This window comes from Bos indicus, chromosome 23 (genome assembly GCF_029378745.1).
Source record: "Bos indicus isolate NIAB-ARS_2022 breed Sahiwal x Tharparkar chromosome 23, NIAB-ARS_B.indTharparkar_mat_pri_1.0, whole genome shotgun sequence".
NCBI classification, from domain to species: Eukaryota; Metazoa; Chordata; class Mammalia; order Artiodactyla; family Bovidae; genus Bos; species Bos indicus.
This window is the reverse complement of record NC_091782.1, coordinates 39,484,102-39,505,151: the sequence shown is the minus strand read 5'-3', so window position 1 is coordinate 39,505,151 and position 21,050 is coordinate 39,484,102. Positions and strand designations below refer to the sequence as shown.

Sequence of the window (21,050 nt, the reverse complement as noted above, 5' to 3'; positions counted from 1 at the left end):
GCGACCGTTAATGCTCCTGCTCCCCCATTGGTTGGTGGCACAGGGGGCCCCCTCCCCCCTCTTGTATATAAAAGGAGCCTGAATTCTGACTGAGGTAAGTTGGTTTTTTGAGAGGCTAGTCTGCCAACTTATCAGTCTGCTAGCTTTCTGATTAAAATAATTATTCCTTGTTCCAAGAACTCATCTCCCAATTTATTGGCCTGTTGTGAGGTAAGCAGAACCATCTTGGGCTCAGTAACAAGATGACTTTTTAAAAAAATGACTGGTCTGTTATATGGATATCCTATGGGTTCTGTTTTCTGGAGAACTTGACTAATGTAGCATCTATGTAGTAGAAAATTGTGTCTGCACCTCCTCCAAAATCAAACCACTGAGTCAACACTGGTGGGCCCTGTGATTAATATTACATGACCCTCATTTCCTAGACTCAGCTGATTGAATGAAGTCTCTTCTCTAGGAATTGAAATTAAAGTTAAGAGAAATTCGTGTCTATTTCTTGAATAGAGGAGATGAAACGATTCGGGAATGTTGTGTAGCTACTTTTCACATGAAGTGAGTAGCAGAGGAAGCCATGGCAATTAAAGAAAAAGGAACTCCAGAGGTTAAGAGAAACTGAAGTAAGAGAGCAGTGAGTTCTACATGCTTCCTGAGACCAGCAGCCCCCTCCAGCCCTGAAATTCTTCTTATAATAAATTCGTCACTGCTTACTTGGGCTTAAGTTCTTTGTATTACTTGCAACCAAAACCTCTTAACTAATTTAATAACCTAGTGTGTCAGACAGTTTATCAGCCAGTAGGGATATGGAGATTTTAAAAAAAGATATAGTTCTTATCCCACCAGCCCACAACTCTCCACCAAAAAAAAAAAAAAGACATGGTCCCTTCCTGCAGGGAACTTCCAGTACCCAAGGGAGAGGTACACACTTAAGCAGATAAAGTCTATACAGTATACAAAGTGAGGAGATACATTGTGTTGCCAAATTTAGAAAATAAAAACAAAAGCAGGATGCCTGGTGAAATTTGAATTTCAGATAAACGATGAACACATTTCAGTATAAGTGATTCCCAAATATTTTACCTGGCAACCCCAATGAAAGGATAAACCACAGACAGATGTTAGAGAAGCATGTGTGTGTGTGCGCGCGCGCGTGCTCAGGCATGTCTGACTCTTTGTAACCCCATGGACTGTAGCCCATGAGGCTCCTCTGTCCATGGAATTTTCCAGGCGAGAATATTGGAGTGGGTTGTCCTCCTCCAGGGGATTTTCCAGATCGAGGGACCAAACCCATATCTCTTGTGTCTTCTGAACTGGCTGGCAGATTCTTTACCAACTGCGCCACCTGGGAAGCGCTGTTAGAGAAGGGGGGTACTTAATTCAAACTATGTTGTCAGAGAAATCTTACTTATTTATATATCTGCTTGGTTCTTTTCTGGAAAAAGATCACTTGGGTTATGTTTTAAAGGACAAGTGTGTGAGTTCACCAGGGGAAGAAAGGCAGGAAGTGTATCTGAGTGAGAAAGAAAAAATAACAGGACTAAAGGCACAGAAGCATGACATGGCAGTATGTGAGAGGGGATCTCAAACATTTTGTTATCACCAAAGCTCACCAGTGCAGGCAAGGAGATTTAAAATGTCAGTAAATGTTCAGGGATTCAGATAATACACTAAACATGATGATTTTCTGTCTGTGTGCACGCCTATTGGAACGTCAGGAAAGATATTTTTAAAAATGTAATTCATAATGACACTAGAAATGTAGAAGGGCTCTAGGCAGCAGATAAAAGAGTTGAGGGATTCATGGAAAATAGAATATTTATAGCATGACAGTAGCAAAGCAACAAAATGGAGAAACTGTAGGCAAAACACAAATAGGAGAAAGTCACTTCAGTAATATTTCAAGAGCATGAATGAATTTTCCTAAAGAAACCCCAAGTTCGGTTGTCCATACATAGAAAAAAAGAAAAGAGCCTAGATACATCAAAATGGAATTACTGAAAGGTCTGACTTGGGACAGCAGGATCTTCTAGATCTCCCTCCCCTCCCTATGTGCTAGCCAACGGTTTGCTCCCAGAATAAAGGCTTGGGGATGTTTTTTCTAAGCATGGCAAGGAATGGTTAGGGTTAGAATTATCATGGATAGTTGGGTCAGAGAGCAAAAAGGGAGGCGCCAGAGGTAACTTTAGACTATGGCCAAGACTGTAGAGGGTGAAAGATTCCAAATTAAAGTCAGGAGCACTGCTCTGTAAAGAGAATTGTATTTCAAAAGATAGGTAGAGGCCCCAGGTAAGAGGAAGGTGCCTCCAAAAATCATCCTCAATATTTCTTGATTTCTCTTTCTGTATATAAACAAGTACATACATATACGCATGTATATTATGAATATATTATCTTTCTACTTTGACAAATACTCCTTCATAACAAAAATTTTTTTAGTATTATATTAAAAGCCATGGTTTGCAAAATATTCAAGATGTCTGACTTTAAAAGTATTGTATCTGTCTGGATGGTCAGTTTAGGGACCAATCATGCTTAAATGTGTAAAAAAAAAAATCTGTAATTGATAAATGATTATGTATTTAATCCATAGCATTTCTTTTTCTTGACCATAACAGCAAACTAACTATTATTATATCAATATTTTCACATAATTGGTGCTCTACCAGCAGTTATTATCTGAGGGGTTAAAAATGTAAATATCTTTAAAATGTATAAAATTTCAATTATTTTAATGAAAATGTGTATGAAAATATGAAAATTATTTCATACATAAGGTTTCAAATGTTATTTTTTCTAAAGTTTTAAATCATTAAAATGACAAACTACAAATTTAAGTTAATGAATATTGAATTTTCAAATCAAATTACTTTTAAAACTGAAATTTAATCTTATTTTTAAAAATTTATTTAAATGTTATTAATTTTAAAATAAAATACATTAAAAGGTAGTCACATATTTAGTTTTTATTATCCGATTGTCAATAGAATCAGCATCATGTGACATGCCTATTATGTCTAAACATGTACATATATACATGCAAATTTAAGAGAAATATGAATGATAATATTGTAAAATTTTATTCAGCTGTACAGTTGTTACAAATGTTGAGCTAATATAAAAGAATCTTCAGATTCACAAAGGCAGGCAAGAAAAATGGATGCTGAGCCCACTTAGAGAATAATATTCATTATGCAAGAATCTACTGCATTCACCTTGAGAGGAAGGATTTGTCACAAGTATTATTTTGTATTTTCTCTCTCTTTAGTGTTTCTGCCTCTTGAAACCTCCCTGCTGAAACAATACCCATTTCTGAAATTGACAGAACACAGCTAACAAATGTTTAGGGCCTTTGGACAGGATTGCTTTTTTTTCCATTTCAAGGTCATGGACTTGAGGGAAGGTACTGGCATGACAGCAGATGTTTAGGGATGCAGATCTCACTGTGCCAGGACTGAGTTCCTGTCCTGAGTAGAAAAAGCACCTATGTTCTCTTTAATAATTTATTTCTGTGCAGAGTCTTTTATGCCCAAGTGTCAGAGAATGAACACTCCTGTTGCCACATGACCCAGCTCTCACTTGCCATCATCAGAAATAGTTTTCCATGATCAAAACTTAAGCCCACTGGACTTCCCTGGTGGTCCAGTGGTTAAGAATCCACCTGCCAGTGCAGAGGACACGGGTTTGATCCCTGAGCTTGAAGATTTCACATTCTGCGAGGCAACTAAGCCCATGCACCACAATTACTGAGTCTGCTTGCTGCAATCAGAGAAAACCCACATGCAGCAACAAAGACCCAGTGCAGCCAAACATAAGTTAAAAAAAAAAAAGACAGGACCTTCTGTTTAAAAAACAAACAAACAAACTTGAATCCACTGATAGGTAACCAGAGAGTCTCATTTGAGGGCTTCCCAGGTGGTACTAGTGGTAAAGACCCACTCTGTCAATGCAGGAGACATGCGATGTGGGTTCAATCCTGGGGTCGGGAAAATCTCTTGGAGGAGGGCATGGCAACCCACTCCAGTATTCTTGCCTGGAGAATCCCATGCACAGAGGAGCCTGGTGGGCTACAGTCCGTGGGGTCGCAAAGAGTCAGACACGACTGGGGTGACAGCACACATGCATGCTCTTTGGAGTGTGGAAATAAGATGTTTAATTTACATCCACACAGCAAACATTAACAAGAAAGAAAAAACAAAATGAAACAAAGCAAGATCCACCAAGCATCCAGGGAAGATCAACCCTTTGAAAGAGCGGCATCAAGTGCAGCAAGGGAATTAACTCTTGGTTACACTGTGTTCATTAGAGGAGAGACAGACAACAGCCAGGTCCTGACAGGCCTTTCTGGTCATGCTAAGGAGACTGGATGCTGTACAGCTGTCAGAAGGCCAGGAAAGGTTTCATCAGGGAATGCCTTTATCATACTTGTGTTGTAGACAGGTCACAGGCTGCAGTGTGAAAAACAAGTTCCAGGGGAATAAGATTAGAGGCAGGAAATAATTTAGGAAACTATTTAACAGTCTAGATGGGAGTTGATGGATAGAGGCCTGAACTAGGCAATGAGAGTAGGAATAAAGAAAATTATCTGAAAGTACTTATAGATATTATTATTAGAGCATAATGAATGATTGGATGTAAAGAGGAAGAATAAAAGCATAATATAATATCAAGGATAATATCCAGTTTTCTGGTATTTTAACTGTCTGGATCATTGTCTTGCTGATTTTTAAAAAAACAACAGAGGAGGAGAAACAGATTTGGTTAAAATTAAAATTTAAAAAAAATAGTCACAACAATAACTGCAGATAATAATATAGATGACATCTCTTAAGTTTCCACTGTGTGTGTGTGTAGTCATGCAATCGTGTCTGACTCTTTGCAACCCTTTGGACTGTAGCCTGCCAGCTCCTTTGTCCATGGGATTCTCCAGGCAAGAATACTGGAGTGAGTTGGAGCTTCTACTATGTGTATATAATTCCATTTTATTCTTTGAAATAGCTGCATCTATTATTCTAGTTGATGTTACAGACATTCTGAAAAATGGATGCTATTCATTAGTCCCTTTTGACAGATGAAAAAACAAGGTAGTAAGGTTAAGTAACCTGTGAAAACTCACAGATAATACCCTTAATTAACAGTGTTACTGTTATTTTAGCATAGTTTATTAGGGTCGTTTCTTTTCATGTCTGCTTTAATCTATCACTGCGTAGTAAAATACCAGAACCTATTGGCTCAAAACAACAATAAACATTTATTATCTCATACAGTTTCTGTGGGTCAGGAATTGGGGAGCAGCTTTGTTAGGTGGTTCTGGCTTGAGGGGTCTCATGAAGCTCCAGTCGTCAGCCAGGGCAGCAGTCTTCTGAACTGGACTGAGACTGGAGTATCCACTTCATGTTGGTTCACTCATGGTCAGTGTGTTGGTGCTGGCTTTTGGCAGGAGGCCTCAGTCCATCCCATGTGGACCCCCTCATAGGTCTACTTGAGTGTCCTCATCGCATGGCCACTGGCTTTCCCAGGGTGAATGATCTGAGAAAGAAAAAGATGGAAGCTATACTGTTTTTTATGTCCTAACCTTCCAAATCACACACAGTCATTTCCTCAATATCCTAGTGGTTCTTCAAGTCAGCCAGATTCAGTGTGAAAGAGGAATATATAAAGTTGAGCCTCTTGAGATCATCTTGGACACTGGCTGCCATACATCCTCTAACCTCACTTTGTGGCATGAAGTCATAAAACCTTTCAACAGTGTAATCTAGCTCTCAGCTCATCTGACTTAATCCACATGTGTGCGTGTGAGTGTGTGCTAAATTGCCTCAGTCATGTCCTACTCCTTGCGATCTTATGGACTGTAGCCCACCAGACTCCTCTGTCCACAGGATTCTCCAGGCAAGAATACTGGGTTGCCATGCCCTTCTCCAGGGATCTTTCCAACCCAGGGATTGAACCTGTGACTCTTAAGTCTCCTGCATTGGCAGGTGGGAGACAAGCATGCACTCCGTACCCATAAGGCAAACTTTTACTAATATTGAACCTGTCAACTGAGCTTTAGTCAATGTTGAGTATCAGAAAATTTGAGATGGTAATCACTGACAGGTTCCTTGAGACCAGTGAAGCTTTCTTGGGGACTAACAGTATAGAAGGGCTAGCGTAGTGGGTCTCTGTCTCCCTCCTGTCAGGCCACTCTCTTCCCATTCATATATTTCAGTTTCACGGGCCCTTTTTTCTACTTCGGAGCCTTTGGATCTGCAGTCCCCTCTGCCTAGAATTTTTTTTCCTTGCTTCCTCACATATTCTCTCTCCTCTGGCTTCTTATTCTAGGCTTCAGTTTACATATCACTACTTCAGAGAGTACTTTCCTCTTCATATGAGATTCAAATGGAATAAGGGCCTCTCATAACTGGGGGGCCCTGAAACTGACATCTTGCCATGAAGCAGGTGAAAAGAACTCTGCTCTGATTGAGGAGGGCAGCTCCATTAGCACCCACATGGGGAAGAAATGGCACCATTTTTATAGTTATTACGAAGGATGATAAAGACAATTACTGCTATTTGTCAGTACTTAGAGAGCAGTTGTACCCTTGTCCTCAGCTCTTTTAAGAATTCATAAAAGCAAGAGTGAGTAAAAGGGATTTTACTAAAGATGTCATGGGAAGAATGAGAAGAAAATAATCTGCAAATATATCTCTTACATATCTCTGTTTCTAAGCAACTTTCTTTGCTGCTTTGGTATATTTTATCCAGTGTTAAATGTTTACCAACCAACTCTTTCAGGGGTAGAAAGGACTTATTTGTAGAGTTGCCAACTGCTGTAGTGTAAATATTCTCATTGTAGTTGATTTAACACTATAAACATGATATCACTGAACATGGAGTTATGAAGAAATGCCAACCATCAGCCCTTGGAAGCCAAGAAGAGCCAACTAGAGCACCTTCTACCCCCTTAGCACCAACTACATCGATTCTTTTCTTCTTCCTCACAGATTTAACTTCTCTCTCAGCTCCTGACTACCAAACATCCCATATCCAAACCCTACTCAGAAAAACAAAGGGCCTCAGTCAACAAGATTCAACCCTCCTAGAAGGTAGTATATATATTTTTTATTTGATCAAAGTTAATAGATGGGGAAACAGTGGAAACAGTGTCAGACTTTATTTTTCTGGGCTCCAAAATCACTGCAGATGGTGACTGCAGCCATGAAATGAAAAGACGCTTACTCCTTGGAAGGAAAGTTATGACCAACCTAGATAGCATATTCAAAAGCAGAGACATTACTTTGCCAATAAAGGTTCGTCTAGTCAAGGCTATGGTTTTTCCAGTGGTCATGTATGGATGTGAGAGTTGGACTGTGAAGAGGGCTAAGCACCGCAGAATTGATGCTTTTGAACTGTGGTGTTGGAGAAGACTCTTGAGAGTCCCTTGGACTGCAAGGAGATCCAACCAGTCCATTCTGAAGGAGATCAGCCCTGGGATTTCTTTGGAAGGAATGATGCTGAGGCTGAAACTCCAGTACTTTGACCACCCCATGCGAAGAGTTGACTCATTGGAAAGGACTCATTGGAAATCCCTCCCTCCCTGATGCTGGAAGGGATTGGGGGCAAGAGGAGAAGAGGACGACAGAGGATGAGATGGCTGGATGGCATCACTGACTCGATGGACGTGAGTCTGAGTGAACTCCGAGAGTTGGTGATGGACAGGGAGGCCTGGGGTGCTGCGATTCATGGGGTCCCAAAGAGTCGGACACGACTGAGCGACTGATCTGATCTGATCTGATTGAGCAGCAACTATGTGCCCAACCCTCGGAATACAGCAGTGAACAAGAAGGACCAGCTATCTGTCCTCATGAGTTTATAATCTAGCAGCCAGCCAGCCAATTACATCCATAATTTTAACATTACTATTATAATAAATGCTCTGAAACAGGCCTGGTACTAAAAGTTTAACAGTACGTCTTGACCTCCATCGAGAAATCAGACAAGGTCTCTGTGAGGAAGAAACACTCAGGATTAGCAAGGTGGGAAATGGAAGAGTGTTGCAAGCAGAGAGAACAGCCTGTATGCCGGCTCTGAGGCAGGAAGACAGTGAACAGAAAGACAGCCAGTGTGACTGGAACATAGGGAACAAAGAGAGGGTGATGGCAGGCAGAGGCTGATTTATGCAAGGTGTTTGGATGTAGGATTTTATTCCAAAAGAAGTTGGAAGTACTGAAGAATTGGCAGGAGGAAAGTTAGGTGCTTAGGTTTGTTTTCTAGATCTCACTCTGCCATGTGTGGAGGTTATTGTTGTTTAGTTGTGAAACCATGTCCAACTCTTTCGAAATCCCAAAGACTGTAGCCTACTAGGCTCCTTTGTCCTTGAGATTTTCCAGGCAAGAATACTGGAGTGCATTGCCATTTCTTTCTCGTTCAGTTCAGTTCAGTCGCTCAGTTGTGTCCGACATTTTGCGATTTCATGAACCGCAGCACTCCAGGCCTCCCTGTCCATCCCAACTCCCGGAGTTTACTCAAACTCATGTCCATCGTGTCGGTGATGCCATCCAGCCATCTCATCCTCTGTCGTCCCCTTCTCCTCCCACCCCCAATCTCTCCCAGAATCAGAGTCTTTTCCAATGAGTCAACTCTTCGCATGAGGTGGCCAAAGTACTGGAGTTTCAGCTTTAGCATCATTCCTTCCAAAGAAATCCCAGGGCTGATCTCCTTCAGAATGGACTGGTTGGATCTCCTTGCAGTCCAAGGGACTCTCAAGAGCCTTCTCCAACACCACAGTTCAAAAGCATCAATTCTTCGGCGCTCAGCCTTCTTCACAGTCCACCTCTCACATCCATACATGACCACTGGAAAAACCATAGCCTTGACTAGATGAAGCTTTGTTGGCAAAGTAATGTCTCTTCTTTTGAATATGCCATCTAGGTTGGTCATAACTTTCTTTCCAAGGAGTAAGCGTCTTTTAATTTCATGGCTGCAATCACCATCTGCAGTGATTTTGGAGCCCCAAAAAATAAAATCTGACACTGTTTCCACTGTTTCCCCATCCATTTGCCAGGAAGTGATGGGACCAGATGCCATGATCTTCATTTTCTGAATGTTGATCTTTAAGCCAACTTTTTCGCTCTCCTCTTTCACCTTCATCAAGAGGCTTTTTAGTTCCTCTTCACTTTCTGCCATAAGTGTGGTGTCATCTGCATATCTGAGGTTATTGATATTTCTCCCGGCAATCTTGATTCCAGCTTATGTTTCTTCTACCCAGCATTTCTCATGATGTACTCTGCATGTATGTTTGGCAGTATATTTTGTTGGCATAGCTTGACTCTTGGGATCTTAGTCATCAAAGTATTTCTTCTAAACTCAAATGTGCTAGATCATAAGAGGAATTCAAGAGAATGTTATCTCCTCTCTCTTTATTCATAGGACATCTCTTATACAATTCCCATGGCTGTCATTTGGGATATCATTATCTCAGTTTACCAATTAGGAAATTGAAGTTCAAGGAGTTTAAGCCATTTTCTCAAACTCATTGAGATAGGAAGTGGAATAACTAGGATTTGAAGCCAGACTGTTTGGTTCCATTTCTGGGCTCTTGATCTTTATCTTATGTTAAGTGCACCTGTGAACCATGCTGTGTCACTGAGTTCTGGCTGAGAAGCACTGATAGAGCCGTTTCTCAATCAGCCCTACAGACTTTTCAGGATGTTGCTGGAGAACTACAGAATTAATAGTATGACTCAAACTGTTTTAAATATACATTTAGAAAACTTTTGTGTCAATTTTGTGCAAAACACAAAGCAAGATAGAGTTGTGAATATAAACTGGAACCAAGACCTTTTCTACATCTGTAGAAAACAGTGATTAAAGTATTTTAAGCCAAGTTTCACAGGGTGCTGCGTCTTGGAGGCAACCCAGAGGATCATTGTTAACTGGACAAAGGGTCAACATATCAGGGGAGAATCTTAGAAAATCAGTTCATTCTTCCTAAACTCAGTTTCTGATGGATAGCAGCCATTCACCCTTCTTTTAAAAAGAATGCTCATTTTATTCTGTGAAACCTTGTCTCCCCAACCTTCAGTCCAGGTGCTGTAGGTGGCATTCATTCCATGTCCCACTTCCAAAGCGTTGGTGTGGGATAAACTTTATGGCTTGTGAACTTTATCTCAATAGAGCTGTTATTTAAAAAGTAGAATTCATGGAACTTAGACTGGCTAATTAGAATATTACATTTTCCTGGCCACAGTAAATTTGTTCAGGGACAGTCACGCAACTTAATCAAGCTAATAAAAATAAATGAGACTTTTGCTGGGATTGTTAAAAGGCACACCTTTAAAATTTTTTTTTTAATTGAATTGAATTTAGGAAGATGTTTCTACAGGCAGCCATCTCATTACCTCATGAAGCCAGAGAGTAAGCCCAGGCTTCTCAAGACAAGAAATTGAAAAGGTGTTTCCTGATGACATTTTGTTTCTCCTTTCTCCCAATCCAACCTTGATTGAAGTGGGATCTTAATCAAGACTTAACTAACAAGCCAATAACCTATTTTTATTTAATCCAATTTGGATTATAGTTTCTGTTATTTGCAGTGACAAAGACGTTCTAAATGATGAAGAAATGCATAATAGAAGGACACTAAACTGTAGAAAAATCTAGGGTAGGGTAGTTTCAAGAAGAGTGAAGAATCCTTTCTCCTGGGCTGGAAAGTTGGTAACTCTTAACCTCTCATGTAAAGTAGTAAATAACTGATCAAATGACGATCATGTATTTTGTCCTGGGACTCAGACTGTTTATTGACAAAGGATGGGACATCAGAGGATGGAGTAGAATGATGTCAGAATTTTAGAGTATACTGGCTATTTCTTGTGGCCTATGTTCTTATGTTCCAAGGAGGGCTTAGGTTGCAAGTGATTCATTATGAAATCTAAGAGCTAGCATCAACATTTTAAAAACACTCCTAACCCCACAGATTCAATCTAACCACCTTGCAAAAAGTACTCTGCCTGAGAAACTGAGCAAGTACTGTTTACAAAAGAGTGGATGGAATATAGGCCTGGAGCAGAATAACCTCACCTACCTACCCCAGCACATCATTTTGAACTTTTCAAGACAGATGTGGAAAGAAAGGTCACTAAACGAAGGGTTATAGAAGAACAACAGAGCACTGAAACCTGCTGCTAAGAAACAGAAGTCCATAGATCCTGTTCTAGACTCAACTAGTTGTCTGGCTTTGGCTGTTAGCCCAGAGAATTGCAAAGAAGCAAGAGCTAACTAAACTCCAAGTCTGGCAAACAAAGACTAGTGATTATCTCACATGTGAATCTCTTGCCACACTATTAGTAGCTAAAGAGATGTGAAGGGAAATCCTCCCCAATGTCCACCTCGAAAATGGCCATGGAGGACAGGGACCATTTTGACCAATTAAGAAACTGACTCCACCGCCATGACTGGGGACCTTGCCATTCCTATCCAGCAGTGTATGATCTATATGAACTGGGGACCACTATGTGTTTTTTCATACTTTTTCCTTTTTCAAAAAAGGGTTGATGGAAGCTTGGTAGCAAAGACAGATCATGACTTCACTTTTATTTCTGATTCTCTTCCCCAGATAACTTGAAACTTGATATAGAGTGTAGTGTTGGTTCTAGCCTATCAGGAAGCAAATGCTGATGAAGTCAGAAGTGCAAAAAGGTGTATTGGTCAGGGGTCGGGGGTGGGAGGGACGGGGAGTGGGGGTGGGGAGAGCTTTACACTCCTTTAAAAAAATTTATTGGGAGTAATGTCTGTAAGGGCTTCCCTTGTGGCTCAGTGGTAAAGAATCCACCTGCCAATACAGGAGATACAGGTTTGATCCCTGAGTCAGGAAAACCCCCTGGAGAAGGAAATGCAACCCAACCCAGGCTCCATTGGAGCCAGGTGGGCTACTGTCTATGAGGTTGCAGAGAGTTGGACATGACTTAGAGACTAAACAACAACAACAACCGTCTGTAAAAGATACAAGGGGAGCAGGTTGGGTAGGGAAAACCTTCAGTTGACAACAGCAATCATATGAAGCCAGTGCCATGGACAGTTTTGTAGCAGTCAGAGTGATGGCTACATATGAATAAGTCTATCAAGTTTCACCACTACCTGAGGGCAGTTGCTCAGGAAGAGCATGGCCTCAGCTAAGAAGCTGGGGTGGATCCTGAAGGCGCTGCTGCTGAAGCGGGTAGCTAATTGCATTCTTCACAGCTGAGCAGCTTGTGCTTTCTTGAGAGCAACCCTGCTGGTTGCACTTCCATGGCTGCCACGGGGTGGTAACCAGTTGATCTGACCATCTGAGCAGCTTGTGTCTCTCATTACCATTAATATACATTTCATATGTTGGTGTGTGTGTGTGTGTATGTGTGTGTGTGCTTGCATGCACGTGCACAAGAGTTATTTTTATCATTTAATTTGGACTTTGCTAGATTATATGGAATCACTTAGAGAACTTAGACATGTATTTCAATGGAGCAACTAGACAGGTCTTTGAGTTGTCTTAAGAATGGAGTGGTTGTGTTTTGGTTGCATATGGTATTCCTGTATAGAAGTGTGGACGTGTTTTCAGGTGTGCATATGGAAAGAAGGGTGTGTTGGAATGTTGAGCTGCTGAAAGGAATGAAATGACTAGTGAAAATCCATTTTTCTACCTAGTACTTGGTCATCATTCCAATTTGCCTCTGTGGAGGCCCCCCGTCCCACACCAGTGCAGGTGGTTTAGAGTGAGCATGTTCCACACTTGCATCCAGGGGCGAGTGCCACTCAGTCATTGTACTGAAGCCCCTGTGCCATAGCAACTCCTTAAGGAGAGGCACAACACCCAGTCAGAGCCGACAGTCTGCGATGAGACTTTTGTTTTTAGATTATTGACTGAAAAGTAATTTTTTCTTCTTTTCTTCTGGATTTGAATCTGGAAATTGGCCTGGAAACTAATGACAGAGTCTGAGAATGAAAATGAGGCCAAAATGAACGACAGAGTCAAGACATGGAGGGAGAAATTGGTTGTGGGTGAAATTATTTGAGGCTCTAAATCCATTTTTTGACTGAAGCATGAACCATCCAAAGATTTAAACATCATGTTTTACTTAAGAAAATCTGGTTAATGTGTATTCACACACACATCATTCCCCATAGACCTAAAATGTATATACATACATATATACACGTGCTATTCTGTTTATATTTTCTTCTATATCTACTTCTATACTAAAAATGAGTTCACACTGACGTCTGTAATTTAAATCCTGTACCACAGGGTTCCTCCTTATTTTGTCTGTTTTCATATTTCTCATTCTCTTGTTAGTGAGAAACTTGGCTCCCATTATCCCCAATACATTATTTGCTTGATCCTCTTATATGTAACTAATCTCCCATCATGGCCACCATGCCTCTTCCCCTGTCATAGACACCCTCTCACCCTTGGAATCTGACACCCCACCCTCACCCTTGGCAGACACTCTTACTCGGTCTGAGTTCTGATACTCTGATACTTTGTGCCAGGTTGGTACAGGTGTTGGCCCATACAGATATCCTGGGTCATCCCTGGCAGGTAGTATCCATAGTATGGAGATACCATTGTTCATGGAACCATTTACCTGTTGAAGGATGTGTTAGTTATTTCCAGTAATAGTGTGCGGTATTACAAATAAAGCTGCTGTGGACAGCAGCATGTTTCTGTGTTAACATGGGTCTTCATTTCTGTGGAATCAATGTCCAGAAATGTAATTTATAGATCATCTGATGTCTAGTTTTTAAAGAAACCACCAAGTTCTTTTCCAGAGTGGTTCTGCCCCATTACATTCTCCTAGTCTAATGACTTTTTCACTAAATTGTTCAGGCAGGGCAGAGCAAAGGAGGGAAAACAAGGGAAGGGAAGGAAAAGAGGAAAAGGAAAAGGTTGTAAACTATCACCTATAGTTAAGTCTATATCTATGTCTGGTTTCTTTGGGCTTTCCCAGGTGGCTCAGTGCTAAAGAATTTGCCTACCAAGCAGGAGACAAGCTTTTGATCCTTGGGTCAGGAAGACCCCCCTGGAGAAGGAAATGGCAACCCACTCCCAGTATTCTTGCCTGGAGAATTCTATGGACAGAGAGGCATGGCGGGCTGTAGTCCAAATGGTTGCAAAGAGTCAGACACGGCTTAGAGATTCAACAGCAAAACACAGCTGCTTTCTTTAAGTTTTTCTTTTGCTCTAGATTTCTGTTTTCATGCTACTAACATATCATTTTAATTTTGGTCTATAGAATACTCTTTTATAAGAGCATTGTTTTGCATGTGCATGCATGCTGTCGCTTCAGTCATTCCGACTCTTTGTGATCATATGGACTATAGCTCGTCAAGCTCCTCTGTCCATGGGATTCTCCAGGCAAGAATACTGAAGTGGGTTGCCATGCCCTCCTCCAGGGGCTGTTCCCCACCCAGGGATCTCTTATGTCTCCTGCATTGACAAGGAGGTCTTTTATCACTAGCACCACCTGGGAAGCCTAAGAGCACTTTTTTACCTGTTCTTTTCAGAATTATTCTTCAATATTTTGTCCATTAAAATTTTTAAAAATCCAGTTTTCAGTTCAGTTCAGTTTAGTTGCTCAGTCGTGTCTGACTCTTTGTGACCCCATGAACTGCAGCACGCCAGGCCTCCCTGTCCATCACCAATTGCCGGACTCTACCCAAACCCATGTCCATTGAGTCAGTGATGCCATCCAACCATCTCATCTTCTGTCGTCCCCTTCTCCTCCTGCCCTCAATCTTTCCCAGCATCAGGGTAATCCAGTTTTATTGAGGTATAATATGCATACAATAAAATTCAACATTTTTGGTGAGCAATCCTAAGAATTTTGACAAATGCACAGAATCATATAACAACCATTATTAAGATATTGAACATTTTTTAACACCTTGATATGTTCTCTCACTGTTTACAGTCACCTTTTCCTTTATTCCCAATTCCTGTCAGTTGATGTTTTCTGTTTTTATAGTTTAACCTCCAGAATGTTATACAAATAGAATCATGTAGTATGTAACCATTTATGTCTTTTTCATGCAGAATATTTATATGTGTTAAGGAATTCATTTCTCTTGCTGAATAATATTCCATTAAATGTCTGTACTAAAGTTCAATTATTTACTAGTTGAAAGACATTGGGTTACTTTCAGGTTTTTCTGGTATTTGAAAAAATGAAGTTTATGAACGTTTCCTCATTTCTACAAAAATTCTTTTGATACTATTTTCATGTATAGTTTTATGTGATTTTTTATTTGCTTGCCATGTCTATATTCTAGCTTCTAATTATTGTTTTTTCTCTTTAGTGTGTTATATCTGTCACTTGTTATAGTAGTCTCTTTTAGAAAAATCAGCTGTTGATTTTGTCATGTGTTTTTAATTTCTAATTTATTTTATTATGCTTTTAATATTTTTTTCACCCAAGGTTTAAAAATTTTCTTATCTAAGATCTTAATTTAATGTTTATTTAATTATTAGTAACCAAATAATTTAAAAGAATATCTTTTTTTAAAAATTTTTTTTGGTGACATCGCATGGCTTGTGGGATTTTAGTTCTCCAATCAGGATTCAAATCTGGGTCTCCCACTTCTTCCCCCCTCCCCACCCCCACAGTGGAGACATGGAGTCCTAATCACTGCACTGCCAGGGAATTCCCAGCATATTGAATTTGCTTGCCTTTTACAGTTTTTGAGAAGTACTTTATTTTTTAAAATAAGTTTTTATTGTGTTCTTTTTGCTTGATAAGTCTACTATTTAGGAGAATTAAATTTTTTTGTATGTAACTAGGCTTTTTTTGGTTTAATATTTTTGTTATTAATTTCTGTTTTTATCACAACTGATGGCCTGGAGAACATTATGTATGCACTATAAATAGAATTCTTACACCTCATTTAATTTATTACAAACATCAATTAATTCTGTATTTGAAGATGTCAGGACCTTTTATACAATACTTTATTCACTCAGTCTCTCATATTGACAATGGAGAATTAAAATCTCCAGCATAATTTTGAGTCTGTCAATTGCCTGTATTTCTAACAAACACATATACACCAGGGTTTTGACACTTGGGTCACATCCTCTACCTAATTTCTGCAACTTCTGCACATAAATTACATATACCATTTCTTACTGTCAGAGTTTCTTAGTCTCTACTCCAACTCTTACTTCCTTTCAACAGCTCACTCTCCTCACCATATCCTGTACCTTATTACAGTTTGGGGCTCCTCCACCTATGACATCGCTCTCTCAGACCACATCTTTCTTCTTGATTCCTGACTCCCACAAAGCAACAAATTCATCTAACCATGACCTGTAGCCTCTCCGCTCTTTTCCTTCTTCCAGTTGGATTTATCCCATTTGGGATTCTCATTCCAATTTGACTCTCATTTTCAACCACTGCAGCTTCGTTCTCACTGGTACCTTTAATTTCCTTTTCTTCTTGGTCCTTCTACTCTATCTATCCTACAGTTCCCCATCACTGGGTCCATACGTTCATCTGCCTTTTCTGTCAATACACTCAACTACGTTCAGGGGCTGCAGAATCAGTAAGGACTCTTTATTGACAACGAGAAATCAACTGGAGCTAGCTTCAAAGGAAATTATCATGAAGATTCACATTTGTATCTGCTCAGGACTTCTCTCTTCATTTTTATCTCTGTTGCTATCTGCCTGATATGCTTCTTTCTTCTCTTTCTCTCTCTTTGGACCAGCTTTCTCATCTCCCATAGTCACATGGATTCTCCTTCACAAACAACTCTTCTGTTAGATGTCAAAACTGATACTGGACTCTTAGTCTCAATTTTGACTTCATAGGGGAAGACCTCTGATTGGGCCAATTTTGGTCAGAGGTCAACTCTAGATTAATCTATTAGGGCCAGAAGGGCATGGTCATGTTAAATGGCAGCAGGGGACTCTTGTTACCAAGGGATTGTGTTACCATGTGCTCATCCATGAACTTACAGCCAGGGAGGATAAGATATCCTGATGGGGCTTGCCCAGTTATATGTAAAATCCAGTACTGTGGTTGGAGGAATCCTATGTTCTGATTGAACTGGTCTTAGTCACTTTCCACTAATAGAGGCCGAAAGTAGTCCATGGCAGCCTGAACCACACAGAATTAGAGTAGGTTCTTCTGGACAGAGAAAAACAATGACTATCTGACGTCGTTGCTAAATGATAGATAATGAAGCTGAGAAACTTTCTGGTACATCTGTTTATTGGAAATTTTTTCATATGCAGGGCTAAGCTATGATCTAAGTTTTTACTCAGTGTGTTTTTGTTGCTTTATTTGAAGTTTTTAAAAAGATCTTAGCATGTTAAAAATATCCACATTCATTGCTAAATATCAAACACTTTTTTCAAAGTCCAATATAAATGACCTTAGATTATTTTGGATTAACCACATCATTGTTTCCCTCCATTAGCCAAGATAATCAACAATCAACTAAATAAACTTATATGTCATTTGTCTAATAATACATCATAATTTTGTCAAAACAAGTCAACTTCAGGGAATACAGTTTTGTTTTGAGCAAATTCATTTAGGATATTAATTTTGCCCATATGTACACATAACATAAATATATCCTTTGAAAATAAATGCTTTAATTATTTAGTAAGTGACTTTTTTCTAAACAGCCCTTTTTTGCCCCCTTACAAATAATTTATTGAGAAATTAAAGTGGGTAAATATAAGAATACAAGAAGACAAAATATCTTGTTTCCTTTATTTTCCTTCCTTTTTCTTTTGATCTTTGTTCTTACTTTCTGGTTGAATAGACAACAAACTCAAGGGGGTCTTTGAGAAATTTAGAATAATCAAATTAACCATAACTGGATGCTCCCTCTACTTCCTCCCCTCCTAACTATTGCAGCTTATTTACTTACTTTATTTATTTGGCTGCACTGGGTCTTAGTTGTGGCATGTGGGATCTAGTTCCCTGACCAGGGATCCAACCTGGCCCCCTGCATTGGGAGTACAGAGACTTAGCCACTAGACCACCAGGAAAGTCCCTGCTGTTGCAGTTTAAAGCTGATTTCTCTGTACCTTCAGGGAATAAATTCTCATTATATCAGCTATGTGTTGATAGGGTTGGGTTGTAAGAGTTGTTCTGTTCTCTGGCTGAGAGTCTCTGACTAGTATTGTCCTACCTGGCCTTTATCATTCTCACCACTCACTCTCAAAGAGATTTTCTCTCAGTGGAATTGCAAATCTCTGAATTTCCCCTACAGATTTATCACTTGTAAGAAAGTACTTGGAAAGAAGCCAGAGAGAGATATGACTAATAGAGAGCATTTAATGAATGCATCAAATACACACACACACACACACACACACACACACACACACACAAGCCATCTATGGTTAAGGAGAAAAAAAGAAAAAGGAAGAAAGGATTTTCTGTTTCTACATTTTCCTGGCAATGATCACATTCTTCTACTTTTCAGTGAAATACATCTCCAGTATAATATATTAGTTGACTCTTGATGATCACTGCTAAGGTCTTATTATTTCACAGAAAGCTCTAGTTATTAAAAAGTCACATTTCTTTAAATATGTTTTTTAAAATAACATCGGCCAAATGTATTTGATTTTTAAAACTAGGTGAACAATCTTTATTTAGTCTCCGAATATTTACGTCTCAGGTACTATGATATAATGCTTAGAAAATCGTCACTGTCCTTTCTCAGAAGTATGACTTCAGTAGTTTTTCCCTCTCTGTACAGTACCATGAATTTTCCCATCTCCAAAGGATTATTCTCATTTAACACACAATAATTCTCTTGTTTTTCCTTTCTTAACAAAATTTCCCTCCTTTTGAACCCACTTTCTCCACTTTTATAGCCCTGTATCTTTGCTCCTCTTTTTAAAAAATTTATTTTTAACATTTATTATAATTGAAAGATAATTGCTTTACAATATTGGTTTGATTTTTGCCATACATCAACATGAATTAGCCATAGGTGTACATATGTCCCCTCCTTCCTAAGTCTCCCTCCCACCCCACCTGCCCCTGCCCCATAGGTCTTCACCGAGCACCCAGCTGATCTTTGCTCCTCTTTGTGGTAAAACTTCAAAGTTGTCTCTAAGTCCTACCTCCAGTTATCTTCCCTTCTTCCCCCTTGAATCCACTTCATTCAACTTCTACCTACTCCCATCCACCAAAACTACCCTTCCAAGTTGCTCAATTCAGTAACTTTTTCTCAGGCTTCATCTTACTTGACCTGTCCACATAATTGGACACAGCTGATCACTCCCTCCTCCATAATATACTGTTATCATTTGACTTCTGGGATACAACACTCCTAATTTTCTTCCTACCTCACTGGTTACTCCTTATCAGTTTTCTTTGCTGGTTCTTCTTTCCTCTTATCTTAGTACTGGAGTGCCTCGGGTCTCTCAGTCTTTGAGCCTCTTCACTTCTTATGTCAATTCTAATCTCATTTAATATTTTGGCTTAAATATCATCTAAATTTCTCACCCAAACCTCAGAATCATAATTCTAACTGCCAAGTTAACAATCCAGTTGGATGTCTAGTAGACCTCACAAGCTAAATAGGTTTAAAATCAAGCTCCAGAAGCAATGCCACTCGATAGCAATGAGCACACCCAATAGCAGTGAGCTCACGCCTAGTCTCTAAATACCATTTCCCACTAAAAGGAACCACAACTCCTTGGAGAACTGGTTGGTTCTAGGCATAGGACAGAGCAAGTGCAAGATGAGCCTAGGCCATCTTGTGCTGCCAAAAAATGAGGTGCGGAAAAAAAAAAAAAGGAGTAATTCTCTGGCATCAAGTGGTTAGGACTCTGTGCGCTCACTGTCAAGAGCAGGGGTTCAATTCCTGGTCAGGGAACAAAGATCCCACATGCTGCTCAACACGGCCAGGAAAGAAAAAAAAAATGCAGATGTGTCAAAAGAGCACAGAAGCTAACCTGAAGGCCAATGGCCGAACCTGGAATAATATGAGCATCAAATTAATTTTGGTAGTGGATTACAAACCAGAGAATAAAGTAAGTGTCTGTGAACCCATACTAATATAAATAATTGAATAGAGAAATGAGAAGGGACAGCTCATTTAATAGTACAAATAGAAGGAATAATGGAAATGGAAAATGACCTTTGTCAAACAGCATAATAATAGCTGTTGTCTACATCTCTAGATCATTAAGGGATACTAAAACGGAGGCAAATACACGGTGGGAAACAGAATACTTATATATTCTCAAAGTATCTTCCCACAAGACACTTACTAATAACAATGGAAATATAGTAGCCTTACATTGCAGAAGCCATGTTCGAAGTACATCACTGGTAAGTGAGACCTATCAACATCAAGTACGTCCTTAATATGATGGACCGAGAAGGGCACAGCATCACTGCTGGAGAGTGTTGCCAAAAATTTGTAACCTGAATTTGGTCATCAGCAAACATCAGACCAGCTCATACTGAGGGACATTTTACAAAACACCTGATTCATATTCTTCAACAGTGTCAAAGTCACAAAAGACAAAGGAAGAATGAAGAACTGCCGTAGATTGGATATCATATCAATGTTAATAGTATTGTATCAATGTTAATTTCCTGGTGTTGATAATTATACTTTGTGTGGGTATGTGTTAGTTGCTCAGTTGTGTCCGACACTTTACAATCCCACGGACTATGACTTGTCAGGCTTCTCTGTTCATAGAATTCTCCAGGCAAGAATACTGGAGTGGGTTGCCATTCCCTTCTCCAGGGGATCTTCTCAGCCCAGGAATCAAACCGGGGTCTCCTGCATTGCAGGCAGATGGCTTGTAGTCTGAGCCACCAGGGATTATACTTTGGTTATATAAAATGCTATCCTCTGGGGAAGCTAGGTGAAGGTTATACATGAAATAATTATAATAATTTTACAACTTTAAAATATCTAAAATTAAAAAAAAATTAAGCATATTCAAAAATACCCCAAGTTCCTGATCTCCTCCTTCGGCAGTCTGTTCCATTTCAATTGATAGCAATTTCATTGTTCTTGTAGTCTAGGCCCCAAACTTGGAAGTCATCATCCTTTAT

The 21,050-nt window shown here is 39.6% G+C and overlaps 1 protein-coding gene across 2 annotated transcripts in view; it reads left to right on the top strand.

Annotated features, from left to right (window-relative positions):
- Positions 1–104: 104 nt before the first annotated feature.
- CDKAL1 (CDK5 regulatory subunit associated protein 1 like 1) overlaps positions 105–21,050 on the top strand; it is a 787,726-nt gene continuing 766,780 nt past the window's right edge. Inside the window, exon 1 of one of the 2 annotated variants that reach the window (XM_070777644.1) lies at positions 105–210. The gene's annotated coding sequence lies outside the window, so the exon portion shown is untranslated. The remainder of the gene's footprint in view (positions 211–21,050) is intronic. The other variant, XM_070777643.1, reaches the window with a different exon arrangement.